The following is a 16,270-nucleotide window of genomic DNA, read 5'->3' as shown; positions in this document are numbered from 1 at the left end:
AAGTTCAATCGACCAGAAAAATCCAATTGACCAACTTTTACTAATTTGCAAAATTTTGAGAGATTGGCCTACAAATTGCATGAATAGGTATAAAATATTGGTTATTAATAGCTTAAGACATTATTGGCAACATGTCTGTTTAATTTATATTATCAATATTGTTTAATTAGGCATGGAATATTAATCAAAATTGGGGGTAAAGTTCAATTGACCAGTAATGACCACTTCGGGAGTATTGACCGGGGCGGTTTTAACCGGTTAAAACCGGGGGCGGTTGATTGGTGCCAACCCTGTTAACAACTGACAAAACTCGCTGGACTTAAATCTACTGGAAGTGTAAGAAAATTCAGACTGGTTTATATTTCACAATAACATACACGTATTTAATGTATGAATGTAAATTTAAATGTTAAAACCAGTCAATTATTGAGAAGTCAAATCGGCCGCAAGTTAAAACGGTCTCGAAATACGTCAAGTTAGCATATTAGGGGATTATTTTGATTTTGATTAGGATTTTTTTGTATTTTTTTCGGAAACTGAGACAGGTCTAGTTCATTCAAAGAAGGGAAAATATCCCTGCATAGACTCCTGTCCCCACCAACTCGGAATAAAAGTGTGTTAAATGTTTTTTTGGTAAAAAAATGCACCTTTCTGTAGACCATGAATTGAAAAGGCAACAATTTTACAACTACAAAAATGCTATTCTTTTATTAAAAGATTAACAAAAAACTGATCTCAGTAAGATGTTTAAGAAGCAAAACTTAAATTACTAACAATGTTTTCAGTAGGCATATTAAAAAAAATAAAGGGAAAATACAAACTTAAGTTTCCTTTGTTAAAATGCAGAAACGTTTATGTGTATCACTATCTTGCAGGATAAATATTTATGCACTTGATAAAAAAATGATAGGTTCTGACATTTAATGCAACATGGTATTTGAGGAATATTTACTTGTGGATAAATGATTTAAAGGACAATCATATTAAACTTAACTTTGTTGGAAAACTGCCTTTTTATGACGAAAATCCTTCAATATTAACTGCCGTAGAAACAAATTCAACACCACTGTCAGCTTTTGTTGTTAATTTTTTCTCCCTGTAGATTCGCGGTGAATAGGTTAAACAGCACTAATTTAAAATTTAACATGAATAATCAAATCTCTGACAGGGCTCCCTCTGGCCCAAAATTTTCTGTAGCCAAATTTACCTTTTTACTATTGAGGATTTTATGGGTGATTATGTAGAAATCCTTGAAGCCAAATTGAATTTTTTTGTAGCCATATTTCCTTATTTGTAGCCATTGGCTAATTTGGCGAATGGCAGAGTAAGCCCAGTCTGACATCAGTGTTTTTTTTAATGAAATATTCGGCGTTATTAGGCCCCATTCTCCCATCTAGACTAGAGTATATATTTTTCCACAAAATATTTGAAAAATTTCCCTCTCAGAAGTGTTATTCAATTTTAATCAATACCTCATTTAAAGATGTTTTTCGTAACAAATTTATTTACTATAATTTGCCTGATTTTCCGCATCTGCGTGTTTACTTTCTTTTAGCCTTTACTCATTTACTGCAAACCGTACGTAGTTCACTATCACGACTTTCGCTTAACGACATCTACCGCAAACCATACGTATTCCACTATGTTGCACAAGAGCAAGAGCTATCAGAAAAAAATTGACAAAAATCTGTTTTAATTTTAATGGTAGGTGAAACAAAGAATTATTTTAAATCGTGCATTTTAGATGTTCTCAGAAATGGTTTAAACACAAGGGACAGAATGAGGACGATTTTGGTAGAATTATATTGCCTGTACGAACTTCAACATTGTTGAAAAGGCATACAAACTTGATCGGTGTATTATATGCTCAATGTATTATCAATGGCCAATTATTGCTAGGGCATTTACACACAATAGCATATTAGATTGCAATGTTACAATGTGTATATTGGATTAAAAAACATGTTGTTTTGCCGTATATATTTTGGAATAATGTTTTTCTCTCTATGTATGGTGAATAATAGCGTTAAAACTTGATTTTGAACTATTACTTGCTAAGTATTGAAATTTCCCCTTTTTCCCCTTTTAAACGCGAATGTTCCCCCCTCAGGGAACCCGACCCCTTTCCCCCAAAACTGAAAAAAACAACACTGGACATACTATTCAAAGTAACAATCAATGAAGTATATAATAATTTAAATATATGGAGTTTAAGACAACACATAAAATAAATAGCAGAGTTATTTTCAAGCAATGTCGTATTTTTTCGTTGCGACAATTAATTAAACTTTAAAATTTCAAAAATTGTTAAAGTCTGAGTTTAACGACATTTAAATACCAAAAATCGATTCCAATATGTAGCGAGAGATGTTTCCTGTCAGATTTTACAAGAATTTCACACAAGTTTGTTAATAAACAAAATCAAGAGGGCGGTAATGAAATACCGCGACTTAACCCAACTCGCGCGTTAACCGGGTTTGAGTAGCTATATGCAATTTTGGATGAGGTCCATACAACCAACTTTTTACATTTCATACAACAGAAGAAACTGTTTCTATACATAAAAAACAGGAAATATTCTAAAGATAGAATCATGTATGCCATGTAATTTATGTCAATTATGTAATTTTGGTCACCAAAAATATTAATGTGCCCTGCCCTTCTTTTAGTTCTTGAAACTGAAAGCATGATTTTCTTTTTTTAAATCTCATTAACTACACCAACTTTCGAAATGTGACGGAGAATAGCATACGAATCATACTTACTTACGATAAATCGTCAATAATATACCACTGACATGCACGTGTATACACAATACAATCCAGTAAAAACAAAACAAACAAAATAATTAATCCTCACTTCTTGAATATCTCACCTAGACTGAAGTTACACAACGTGTGCGCATGTGCATACGAAACCGGAAATAGTGTGTAGAATTAGTCGCGCCGGTTGTTTGCAAACAAAGGTGTTGTTTTTCCTTGATGTCTTCGGAAAACTACAAGGGTATACATATTTCTCTTTGTTGTCTCTGTACAACGATTTTTATTTCGCATTTCGGATCAACATTTAAAAAATGTCACATTGTTCAAGTTATTTATATTTCAATTTAAACGATTTCTTCATTTTTGTAACTGCAACCGGCTGCATTCCACTAAATGTTGTTGAAATATTTTAAGTTCTTTTGGCAACTCAGGGAAGAGGGGGGTCAGGTCATGTGTGATGTCACACATTTGTTTGTTAAATTTTATTTCAAATTAATCATTTTTAGTTTGTTTTTATCATTAAATGGCTTTAAAAATAATTTTCAAGAATATTATAGAACACTTGAATAAGTTTTATGTGAAAAAATATGCTTTTAATACTATGCTTGAACTGGCATGTATGCAAAGATAACCATAATGACGAAACAACAGTTATAATTGCATTTAAAAATCTTATTTCAACTAAAATAATCCAAATATATCCATATTTAAATCATTTTAAAATTGTATTCATTAAATTTGCCAGAGCTCCAGATAAGGGCCGTACAGCCGTAACAGGGCCCTCACACTACTTTGGGGGAAGGGGTCCGCAGCACTTAGGAGGGGGAATTTTTGCGGCGTTTCCTTTTTTGGGGGATTTTTTTACTTACTCTCTCATTATTTCATTTGTACATGTTTGCACTATATTAATTGCATTTTTCATAATTTAGTATGTTTGAAAAGATTAAATTGAAATAGAATTGAGATATAATAATCATAAGACACATCTTTCTATTTAAAAAAAAAAAAAAAATTATTATTTTTTTTTTTTTTAGGGGGAATTTTTCCACCCAAAAGGGGGAAAAAGTAAACTTTTCAGGTGGGGGACTGCCGCCGAAATTCGGCGGCAGATTTGATAAATTGAGGGCCCTGCGTAAATACGCCTTTTTCATGAAGATTTACACATTTATTTTTATTAATTGGACGTACAATTACGACATTAATATCCATTTTACGCATTTACGAAAAAATCTGGCCGTACCGATAAGTCTGCGTCAGCGCGGCGTGATTTGTTGGTCTCCAACCTAACGGTGCTTTTCGTTAATTTAAATTACCGAAAAGTTGTAGACTGGGTTCATATATTATTGTCTATTCTGTCGCATGATTTCCTGTTACTTGTAAATCCGTCAAAAACAATAATTATGTCTGCGCGCAATTGAATGCCGGCTTAACGGAAAGCGGCTCAAAACAACACTTTGTTGTCATATAATGACTACATGCAGTGTCGTCTAACCATCCTGACATTAAATCTGTAAACCCAGAAAAAGACATTGTTGCCCCGATATTAAACGATTTGATTGCATCGGTGGCGTAAAACGTTAGAAAACACAATGGGAAACGGATGAGACAGTGAAATAAGTGTTCATTTACTTAGCTTACTAGTTGGCTTGTGTTTTCTAGTAAAGAAAAATGAAGAAATAGTATTAGTCATGAGTTTTAATGTGTAGTTGTATTAGCATCACAATTCAGAATGGAAGACCTAATACAGTAACTGTTTAAGAAGTTACATATATTTATTATAATTGCTGCAAATGTTTCTGTAAAGTCAGTAATACACCCTTCAATATCCAAGAACATGGGTAGTGCAGTACTACCTGTATTTTTGGATATGGTAATACAGGTACTAATTGATTTTAAGCGTTACTCCTTATCTTTCTGTCAGTGGCAGTACAGTTACTAATTTCACAAATCCTTATCTGGAGCTCTGTTTGCACTTGAATTGCAAAGTGGAGCAGACAAATGAACTTAGGTTAAGAACACTGTATTGAAATAAGGTCACTTAAGACTGCCTTGCCGTTGGGCTAGCTCTTTAGGGACGCAGTTAGAGTGTCTTTCTTCCACTCTGGAGAACCGGGTTCAATCCCGGATGGAGCTCTTTTTTTTTCATTAATGGCCATGAGGTAAACACAAACAGTGATTAAGTAAATGGGTCTGAGTAATGGTTTCAAGGAAGGCCACGTGGATCCCGCTTGTGTAGCATATGGCGCTTGTGTAGCGGATTGCGCCTTGACAGAATGGTGACACATTAAGAGAATGGAGGAGTGTAGTGAAAAAGGTCACTTCCAACAGTCTTGCTGGCCTGCTATTTCAATGTCTATTCTAGAAAGCCAAAACTACAGGGGATATTCCCCCTTCACTTTCAAAAATAGGGGTTGACTTTTCAGAAACAGGGGGGGGGGGGGCAATTATCAAATACTATTTTTATACATCTTTGTTTTAATGTTTAATCAGGCCTCGCTCGACACTAACGGTGTCCCGGGAACCCGACGACACCAGATTTTGACAAGGGTCACCAGTTCTTTCAAGCTGGGTGATCCTCTGGGAACCCTAAATTTATAGAACCACTTTGTATTGATTGACCATTTAAATCCGCATAATAATCTTTTATTTTTTGCCTTGTTTATAAGAAGAACTTTCGAAACGGTATGTAGAGTATTTTTAGTTGTTCACATTAGCGGACAGCTAATGTTAAGAGTGAGTTTTGCAAGTCAGTCTGCTCTTAACTACGCTAGGTGGAGCGTCGTTGTATGGACAATCGATATTGGCCAATGAGAGTGCATGCTTTGCAATAGCGACAACACTCCTAGGCCTGCACTACCAGCAGAAAAATTATGCAGACAACAAATAACGTTCATGCCATATGCAGTGTTCGAACAACACTGTGCGTTTAAAATGTGGAGCTACCCAGGCACATGGGTTATATGGAAACTTGGAACTTTACTCTTTCGGCAACAATTACGGCGATAAACGCCAACTTTAAGACTGACGTCAATCAACAATAATGATTACCAGTTAACTCTGCCCTTATACGCATTCTCGTTACCGATTGGACGCTGAACAGCTCAGTTTGACGACTAGAAAGTTACCAGAGAATTTCTCAAGTTGCATCTGTGTCATCATACATGGCTGTGTAATGTGACTTTATTATTCGATTATTTAATATCTCTTAAGTTATCAGTGTGTCTCATGTCGCTTTTATGGCGATTAAGCGCGGAGCATGATTAACAGAATGAATGACCAGATTAACTGTTGTGATTTGTCACGTGTATTAGAAAACAGATGCGGATTATCTGATGTCAAGTGACTTCCACCGTTTGTAAAACGGTCGTACAACTGCCGGTTTGGGGCGTAATTTACGCCCGAACGTCCATTAACAGAAGCGTTGGAACATATATATTAAGATTTTGCAGACTATATTGGGTACTACCAGTATAACAAATTTTAGACAATCGGCTAGTAGACCTTTTCTTATTTCTGTTATTTTAACACTGTTAAACTATCAAAACAGAATTAGCTGTGACACGACACCAGACTAAAAATGAATACATTGACAATTACCACCAAATTGTAATACTTTATGTCCATCATTTGCTGGGTCCAGACTGAGCTGTTAGGGCTAGTAAACTTTGGTTCGGGCTAGTGAAAAATTCCATCTGGTAACCCAAACAGGCTAGTGGTTTAAAAAGTGAAATTTGCACACTGCGTAAGTGTGTGGTTTTGTGACTGTTTGTTGTCGTTGTCACCAACCACAATTGTAACCTAGGTTAACACTTTAACGATAAAATCACGGCAAGTTAGTTAGAAGACTGGTGATGGCAACAGGGTATAATTCATGCGGAAATTGTGCATTGCATGCAAAATACAGTTGTTCATTTATTTGACTCGTAAAGAATTAAAACAAATTAAAGTTGAATTCATTACAATATACCACTAAAATGTTTTGTTGAATTCTCAAATTGGCATTAATAAATTTGTAATCTGAAACATACTTCTGAATTTTAATGTTAACGCAATATAAACTAATTCTAGCTTAAAATAAACAGTGCTTTGTGTATTTCTGCTGTTTCTTTGTCATAGAAAAAAGTGCGTGAAAACTATGCAGACGTCATGTGAAAAGTGTGGGTGTATTTATTGAATAGCAAGTCAGGCGACATACTTGTGTTCAGTTGGAAAACCCCATCCTGATTGGACATTATTTCATAACATCTTTAAATAGTCACATATGCCAAAATTCATTTGCTACTTAAGAAAAAAGGCTAATGTTTACATTTATGAAATTCTTGAGTATACTATTAAAAATGGAATATACAGGATAATCTGGCAATGAAAAGCGACGGGAAAAGTAGTAAGTATGGAGTAATTGTAACAAGTTGGGCTGATACGGATGCATTAGGGAATCGATCAAGTTGGGATTATGCGTATCTATGCGTGAGAAAAAGCGTTCCAACAATGAAATAAATGTCGTTATTAATAACTTAATAGTTTTTTTCTAAAAGAGTGATACAGGACCCAAATAACGTCATAAATAACGTATAGAGGGCTATCATCTAAATAAAAATGTGTACTAGTATGCTACTTGTACTTATTTGCCCTAACGCTGTGCGACGAAACTGAAGGGAACCCTAGTTTTGGTGAGGGTCACCAAAAGTTGAAAGTAGGGCTCCCTCCGGTTAGTGTCAAGGCCTGTTAATTGTTTTACCATAAACATGATTACATGTACATACTCTCAGGTCAGTGAATACTGTTAAATAAAACAGAACTTTCCATCGTAATGCACTGACTTGACTAAAAAATAAATAATTAATATGTTTCCATAATTATGATATTTTGGTATCCTTTTAAGTAATACAAATAAACATTTACAGATTTGCATGCCTTTCATGATATCCAGGGCTCAGCGTTACAAAGTTTGATACAACAATCTATACACCCAAGCTTTCCATGTGGATTATGTGACGTTATACATTCAGCATGATTTTTTAGCTCTAGTCCAGTCAATCTACACTTTGACCTCAAACTATTTGCTACAGATTTTCTGAGTGTGTAACTATGTTGATTAAAGCATTATATTAATCATATAAAAAGTCTAGAAAAATCCATGTGGGGGAAAGTTGTAAAATTTATTAATTTTATTTTAATGATTATAAAAGATATTTTGTGGACCGTCTCGACTTCTGTAGATCTACACACAAATAGCATCGTCTGCATTTCATCGATACTCCGTGGATTTCGATAATTTTTTTAAAAGCCGGAAAATTGTCTATAATGGACTAAATCGAATGAGAAAAGTAAGTTAATCAATATATTTTATTAAATAATTTATATTTTAGCGCATACAGGTTTTTACGGTGCAGAATGTCCGTAAATGAAAAATGTTACGTGTTTTCGAGTTTTCACATTTTTGTCTTATAACTTGTGTGACTAGCCAGTGTTTGTTTTGGTCAAAAATATCTGCTATAAGGTTTTCACTGTACAGTTCTTATCTCAGAGTGTAACTGTAACTGAAAAAAAAAACTGCAGTACTTGAATAAACGTTGAACATGCCCAATTATATTGCATCTGTTCATATAAAGAAGACAAAATAACAAATAAAAACAAATTTATTTGTCAAACCACTGAATTATGTAAGCATGATAAATTCACAATATTTTCCCAAACGAGCCGTTTCATCGTAGCAAAATTCCCAAAATGGCCAATTTTGTCGATAAAAAATTCCCAATTTGGTTAGACTCCTTTTCAACCCATGCGAAAGACGTCAGACCTCGAACATTTCTGATAAAATTTGCTGAGGTCAGGTATCTTTCCCGAAACTGGCGGTCCTCGTGTCCGAAACGAAAAAAACAATAAGTAAAACTTTGTTTTGGTTGGAAATGAAAATGAAACTACGGATATGTAAAAAAATACTGACTGGTATGAATTAATCTACTTTGATAGACGATTTGACGATGAAATAAAAAGATTTGTTACAAACCAGTCGAACTTGCTATCTTTACTTGTGACATAACAAACTCGTAGTGCTATTCTTTGAACCTGTCAAATACTGCGCGTTGTTTTGTGACGTAAGCAACACAACAAATTTTTGATTGGTTGAAATGAATTTTACTGGTTTCAAATCTTGGGATGATCGTAAAGTGAAAGCGGGGAACCATACGACCTTTGCCTGTTGGTGTCAACATTGAAAGCGAAAATCAGCACTTCAACCGGTTGCGAATACATGTATTTTTTATCAGGTGATTTTGTTTCATATTGTATTTGTTTTACGTTTTTGCAATACCTTTTATTTGTGTAAAGTCTTAATCTATTAATTTCTGAGCCTGATTATTATTTTTTAAATTAACACTAAAACTAGCTGTAGTGTGTCACTGTCAGACTCATAATGTCATTTTCATTGCTACGTTATTTTGACGGGGCTAAGTCTGGCGAAAAAAGAAAAAGCCAGGTGAGTATTGACCAAAGAGCAGAGGAAAATTAAAAGAGGTGGAAGGCTTATGAAGTAGAAAGACGTGCCGAAAGAGGATTTCATGAGGTTTGGAAAAAGGACAGGCCATGGCTCCAATTTAATGATGTTTTTTGAATTGTAAAACATTGTGAACGAAATAATGATACAAATAAACTATATTAAAGGTATTCTCTGGTATTTGGTTAAAGTAGAACAAGGTCTGGTAAAATCTAGTGAGGTCCTGTAAATTTTAAAAGTTATAGGACCTCATGTCCTGTAAGATTTTTTTGTATTTCGCATGGGTTGCTCCTTTTCCCAAAATAGGCAGAAAAACCCCTGTCTAAGGTCACACTTTGAGTTCAAAGGTAAAAAATGGCCATAAATGAGCCTGTCCGGCAATAACTATGTAATTCATTGTGAGATTTTAAAATCATTTTGCACATTTGTTCACCATCATTGGACGTTTTGTCACGCGAAAGAATTACGTCAATATCTCCAAGGTCAAGGTCGCCACAACTAAAATTAGATTGATTTTGAAACAAGGGGGGTAACTTTGAACAATCAGTAACAATGCACATTTTGAATTAGTCTCTCTTTATCAGACTTTTTTTTATCCCCGCCAAAAAAAAATTCGGAGGGACATAGTAATTGGTCCCGTTCGTCTGTCTGTCCGTTCGTCTGTCTGTCCGTCCGAAACTTTGTCCAGAGCATAACTCCAAATCTATTCAATGGATTTACTTTAAACTTAGAATATAAACAGATGGCAACTAGGAGAAGTGCAGTGATGAAGAACCATAACTCTATCTACCTTAGTTTTTTTAATTATCTCCCCTTTTATATAATTTCAAAGTAAATTTTTGTCCGGATCATAACTAAAAATCTACTCAAGGGATTTACTTGAAACTTAAAATATAAACAATTGGCAAGTAGGAGAAGTGCAGTGACTAAGAACCATAACTCTATCTGCCTTAATTTTTGAATTATCTCCCTTTATTTAATTTCAATGTAAATTTTTGTCCGGAGCATAACTCTAAATCTACTGAAGGGATTTACTTGAAACTTTAAATATAAACAGATGGTGTGTAGGTTAAGTGCAGTGACTAAGAACCATAACACTATCTAACTTAGTTTTTGAATTTTCTCCCTTTAGTTAATTACAAAGTAAATTTTTGTCCGGAGCATAACTCTAAATCTACTGAAGGGATTTACTTGAACTAGAAATATAAATAGATGGCAACTAGGAGAATTGCAGTGAACATGAACCATTACTCTTTCAGCCATAGTTTTTTAATTATCTCCCTTTATTTGTTTTACAAATAGTATTCTACTCTCTAAAACAAATACAAGCAAACACATTTCGGCGGGGATTAGGCATTACTGTGACAAGCTCTTGTTTCAAATTGAAATCAAGGTCGCCACGAGTAAAACAAATTGAATCTTACACAAGGGGGGGTAACAAATGCACATTTTGAATTGTCTCCCTTTATCAGACTTTTTTTTCAAATTGAAAACCTGGTATTGTGAAATTTTGTCCCTTGTTAATGGGATAAAATGGAGAGCCCGCTCATTTGTAACAGTTTTCTATAGGTATCATGATCTTTTTAAACAAATAAGTATTTTTTCAGTAAAGTGCAGCCGGGCGTTTGAACGGTTAGAAAAATGTCGGATCAGTTTGGGGACTTCATAGCACAAACGCGCGGTTGCACTTTACTGAAAAAATACTTATTTGTGGGCTCTCCACTTTATCCCATTAAAAATGGTAAAATATTTCAAAAATACATCATTTAAAATGTTAACTGGGTTGCGCTTTATTCTCCCAACACAGATCCGAAAAAGTCACGTATAGGCACCGTGCAATAGGCTATTGAAAATTATGCCTATAATGCAAGGGAGACTACTGCATTTAAAAGAATTACATACAACATTTATCTCCCTTTCTGTATTTTTTAGGAGAGTTGAATAGAATTTAATAAGTGAATAATAGATTACCACTAACTATCGGATTTTGACATGTCTGAGAAAAATCTATATAAATTAAAAACCTTTTTGTCACAGAATTCCAGTTTAAATGGCTTCATTTCCAACTCTTAAGATAAAAAATGAGCTGCACACAGTTAAAAACCTGAACTTACTGCATATTTATCGCAGGCTCAGGGATCATATTTTTTTCGGTTTTGTCGGTGCTAGAACGAATTGGGTCATGAAAGATTGATTGCAAATCCCAAACAGTCGGTCTGATTCTGTTTGCTAAAATTCCCATGTCATGAAATCGATTACACAGTGCACATGCTTACACACCCTTATTACATTCTTATCTCGATAAGGTGTGATAAACCAATTGCTTCAGTCTCTAAACCGGTCAGGACCGCTTTATTGCATGTCAGATCAAGAATCAAAAACTTGTGAATAGCAGATTAAAAAGTCGTGTCCGAAATTAATGAGGGTGGTCGAAAATCTTGCAAACTGTAAAAATCGCAAAACAATTTAAGAGATTTAAGCCCTGTGATGTACATATCGATCAATTATCGGTTTCATTGTGTGTCTATTGATAGTTATCATTGTTATAGCGGTTTCTTTGTTTTGTCTGCTAAGGTGACTGCACGGACTGGTTTATAATCGGTCTTTGATGTTAATTGACGTGCATGTGAGACAAAACAATATCTTGCAATTGTAATTGCATTAAAAAGAAATGTTTATAGCACAACCTCCGCACAAACATTTGTTTGGTTCCGTGCATGTTTGTAAGCTATGATCGAGTCGACAACGATTTAAAACATCGGTAACAACTTACACAGATTAAAGTGATCTTTTCACGATTTGGTGAATTGACAAAATTGAAAAAAAGTTGTTTAAGATTCGCAAATTTTCATTTTAGTTATGATATTTGTGAGGAAACAGTATTACTGAACATTTACCATAGTCCAATATAGCAATTATATGTATCTTTTGACGATTTGAAAACCTAAAAATTATAAAGCGTTTGAATAATTTGAAGAGTTCTGTTGTTGTCGTTTAAATTTAGGAAACTACGAAGATTGCTTATATAAGGTATAAAATACTTAACCTGTGTATACCCGGCGGAATAGCTGAGAGGGCTAATGCGTTTTTACTTCAGACTAACTCCAGGACTCCGGGGGTCACTGGTTCGAGCCCTGGTACCGGCTACTTTTTTTTCCTTTTTTTAATTTTATTCTTGATTTTTTACTGGAGCTTTTAAGATCCAATGTTTACATTTATCAAAATAAAGCATTTAATGACAAACTTCAAAATATGCCAAAATCTGTGAAAAGGCCCCTTTAATAATAAATGACAGGGATGAAAACAGTGTCTGATGAAAACAGCACACGAAACAACAATGAAATAGCAAATGATAAAATCAATTGAGAAAACTCGTATGTTCTGTTAAAAAAAAAATGCCTAAGGGAATATATATAATGCCTAAGGTATATATTATAACGTAATTGTTCATAATTTCGGATTTTAATGTTCGGATACTTTTCCCGATCCAGACCGATTGATGTTGCGGGAAAATGATCCCTGCGCAGGCTGTTCTGGTTTTATGCTCTTTGCAGATAGCCATTTTAACTTCATTTCTCAGTGGAAAAGTGTTAAGTATTCAGTGTGTTTTTATGCCCCAAAAGGAAGGCAAATTAATTTTGTCTTTTAAAAAGGCGACATATAGCAGTTCCTTTCTCAGCCATAACCTCTCCATATATTAATGAATTTTGAAATAACTAAGCACACATGTCCACTGTCAACACAATGTGTAGCCTGAACCTCACAGGTTAATGTCACACTTAGTGGTAATGGGCTTATTTAGACATAAAACAGTTTGAAAATTCGCATTTCGGCCATACCTTTGCAATATATTGAGGGATTTTGAAATAATTTGGCACAAAAGTAAACCACCATACAACAATGTTTTGGGTGTGTCAACCTATTCCCTCAATCAGATGTCAGAGCCTCCCAGGTCAAAAGCTGTATAAAATTCTTTTCCCCGCCATTAATTAACCATATATTGATGGATTCGATATATAACTTGGAACAAATGCAATCCATCATAATTTGACAAGTGGCCTGTAAAACTTGCCTCCCTGTCAAGGTCACACTTAAAAGTTCAAAGGTCAGATGTGGCCATACAACAGTTTGATCAGACTGTAACTTTGTCATTCATCATGCTATTTTAAAACTAGAAATGGCGCGGCAGAGGCCGACGCGTATCCCCACGCCGAATGTTTGACCTAGGTGTGCCCCAGGGTTGGTAATGGGGCCATGCATAGCTGAGATTGACCGTATTGTCATAAGAGAAGTTCATCATCAATTAGAAGTGAATTGGTGTAGAAATGAAGAAGTTATAGTAAAAGGCAATTTTGGGTGGGTGTGACATATGTGGGCAGGGCGCCCCAGGGTTGGTAATTGTGCCATGCATAGTTGAGATTGACCATATTGTCATAAGAGAAGTTCAGTATCAATTTGAAGTGAATCGGTGTAGAAAAGAAGAAATTATAGTAAAAGGCAATTTTGGGTGGGTGTGGTCTATGTGGGCGGGGCCCCAGGGTTGGTAATGGGGCCATGCATAGTTGAGATTGACCGTATTGTCATAAGAGAGGTTCAGTATCAATTTGAAGTGAATCGGTGTAGAAATGAAGAAATTATAGTAAAAGGCAATTTTGGGTGGGTGTGGTCTATGTGGGCGGGGCGCCCCAGGGTTGGTAATGGGGCCATGCATAGTTGAGATTGACTGTATTGTCATAAGAGAAGTTCAATATCAATTTGAAGTGAATCGGTGTAGAAATGAAGAAATTATAGTAAAGGCAATTTTGGGTGGGTGTGGTCTATGTGGGCGGGGCCCCAGATTTGGTTATGGGGCCATGCATAGTTGGGATTGACCCTAATGTCATAAGAGAAGTTCAGTATCAATTTGAAGTGAATCCGTGTAGAAATGAAAAAATTATGGTAAATGGAATTTTTTGGTGGGTGTGGCCTATGTGGGCGGGCGCCCCAGGGTTGGGATTGGGGCCATGCATAGTTGAGATTGACCCTAATGTCATAACAAAAGTTCAGTATCAATTTGAAGTGAATCCGTGTAGAAATGAAAAAATTATAGTAAATGGAAATTTTTGGTGGGTGTGGCCTATGTGGGCGGGGCGCCCCAGGGTTGGGAATGGGGCCATGCATGGTTGAGATTGACCGTATTGTCATAAGAGAGGTCCAGTATCAATTTGAAGTGAATCGGTGTAGAAATAAAGAAGTAAATGTAAAATAACCTAAAAAAATGAGTGATAATTTCTGACGCGGCCCCACCCCAACCGCTATAACTTTTGACCCAGGGGTCAGATCAAAATTCCAAATAGTGCAGGGTCGCACATATGCTCATAGCTACCATGTGTGTAAGTTTCAAGGTTCTAGTGCTTTTAGTGTAGGAGGAGATAGTGGCCAGGACGGACGGACAGACAGACGGACGGACGGACGGCGGAGATAACCACAATATCCCCACCTTTTTTTCAAAAAGGGTGGGGATAATAAATAAACAGAAAATGGCTACCATGAGAAGATTGCACTTTTATGTCAACCGTCTCCCTACGTTTAAGGTCAAGGTCACACTTAACTTAGATTTCAAAAGTAAAATTTGACCAAAAAACAGCTTAAATATTTCTGTTCCATCCTTTGTCATGGCATTGTATTTATGGCTTTTTAAATAACCTGGCCCAATAGCTATTCATCATTAAGACAACAAGTAACATGTTATACTTGACAATAGCTTTAGTAGCTTGACATTAACTTTGTCATTCATCACACTATTTTTAGATAATGTACCCCTGACAATCATGAGAACACATGTCATGTGTACATCCTGTCTCTCTACCTCATAGGTCAGAGTCACACTTAGAGATCAAAGGTCAAATTTGTCTATGTAACATTTTGTCGAGGCTGTAACTTTTTCTTATATGATTTCAATTTTAAGACAACTTACCAAAAATGACTACCATGAGGAGGCAGATTTTTGGGTGCATCACCTGACCCAGTACTTCACAAGTCAAGGTCACACTTAGAGATCAAAAGTCAATTTGGCCATAGATAGCTTGTGTTTGACATAAGCTGAGTTTCAAGATAAAATTAGAATGTGGGGGCAACTCTGTTTAGAAACATATGTCATTTAATAACAAAATTATATGGTGTTAAGACTTTAACAATAACGGTGACTTACACGAAAAACACACAGGTGGAAGTAACGTACCCAGGATAGTATTTTTCATATATATTTTTTAGGAGCCCAATATATTCAAATAATTATATAAAATCATGTTTAATGAGAAAAAAATTGACAAAGAGCCATGAAAAAAATACCCACCCTCTGATATTGGAATAATAACAAGGTCATTAACTAGACTTTATTATAGACCTGTCTTCGCGGGCCGCAAAAATGTCAAATAGCTTTAATCCAAAGCATCCATTGATCCTACTATGGGCAATTGGACAAACTTTCAAAAAAAGTTAACTTCAAAAATATCTGTCCAGCCGTTAACTCACAGTCGGTCGAAAACCGAGCAATATTTCGAGTCCGTTTGTCAACACGAATAAATCTTTTACAGACTTTCAAACAATATTTTTTAGTTTTTGCCCCTTAATCGATAGCTCCCGTCCTATTCCTTTGAAAAAACGAAGCGTGTCAAATAATGCATGCATATGCAACCACTTACCCCTAAAAACTAATTCCAAAATGTTATATTTTCTTTGCAACAACTTTGCCCATAGGAGGATCAATGGATGCTTTTGATTAAAGCTACTTCTGACATTTTTGCGGCCAGCGAAGACAGGTCTATGATCTAGTTAATGACCTTGTTATGATTCCAATATCAGAGGGTGGGGATTTTTTTTTCATGGCTCTTTGTCAATTTTTTTCTCATTAAACATGATTTTATATATTTATTTGAATAAATTGGGCTCCTTAAAAAATAAATAAAAAAAATACTATCCAGGGTACGTTACTTCCACCTGTGGAAAAACACGTCTAATTCATGTTTTTATA

The 16,270-nt window shown here is 35.2% G+C and overlaps 2 protein-coding genes across 5 annotated transcripts in view; one reads left to right on the top strand and one right to left on the bottom strand.

Moving 5' to 3' along the window:
* LOC127880948 (plexin-A4-like) overlaps positions 1 to 2,891 on the bottom strand; it is a 159,386-nt gene extending 156,495 nt beyond the window's left edge. For 2 of the 3 annotated variants that reach the window (XR_008049823.1, XM_052428459.1), the window contains exon 1: positions 2,770 to 2,878. The gene's annotated coding sequence lies outside the window, so the exon portion shown is untranslated. Of the gene's footprint in view, positions 1 to 2,765 lie in introns of all 3 variants that reach the window. The other variant, XM_052428460.1, reaches the window with a different exon arrangement.
* Positions 2,892 to 2,919: 28 nt separating this feature from the next.
* LOC127880898 (plexin-A4-like) overlaps positions 2,920 to 16,270 on the top strand; it is a 137,154-nt gene continuing 123,803 nt past the window's right edge. For both annotated transcript variants that reach the window (XM_052428382.1, XM_052428380.1), the window contains exon 1: positions 2,920 to 3,003. The gene's annotated coding sequence lies outside the window, so the exon portion shown is untranslated. The remainder of the gene's footprint in view (positions 3,004 to 16,270) is intronic.

This window comes from Dreissena polymorpha, chromosome 5 (assembly GCF_020536995.1).
Source record: "Dreissena polymorpha isolate Duluth1 chromosome 5, UMN_Dpol_1.0, whole genome shotgun sequence".
NCBI classification, from domain to species: domain Eukaryota; kingdom Metazoa; phylum Mollusca; class Bivalvia; order Myida; family Dreissenidae; genus Dreissena; species Dreissena polymorpha.
This window is presented reverse-complemented; position numbering and strand designations above follow the sequence as displayed.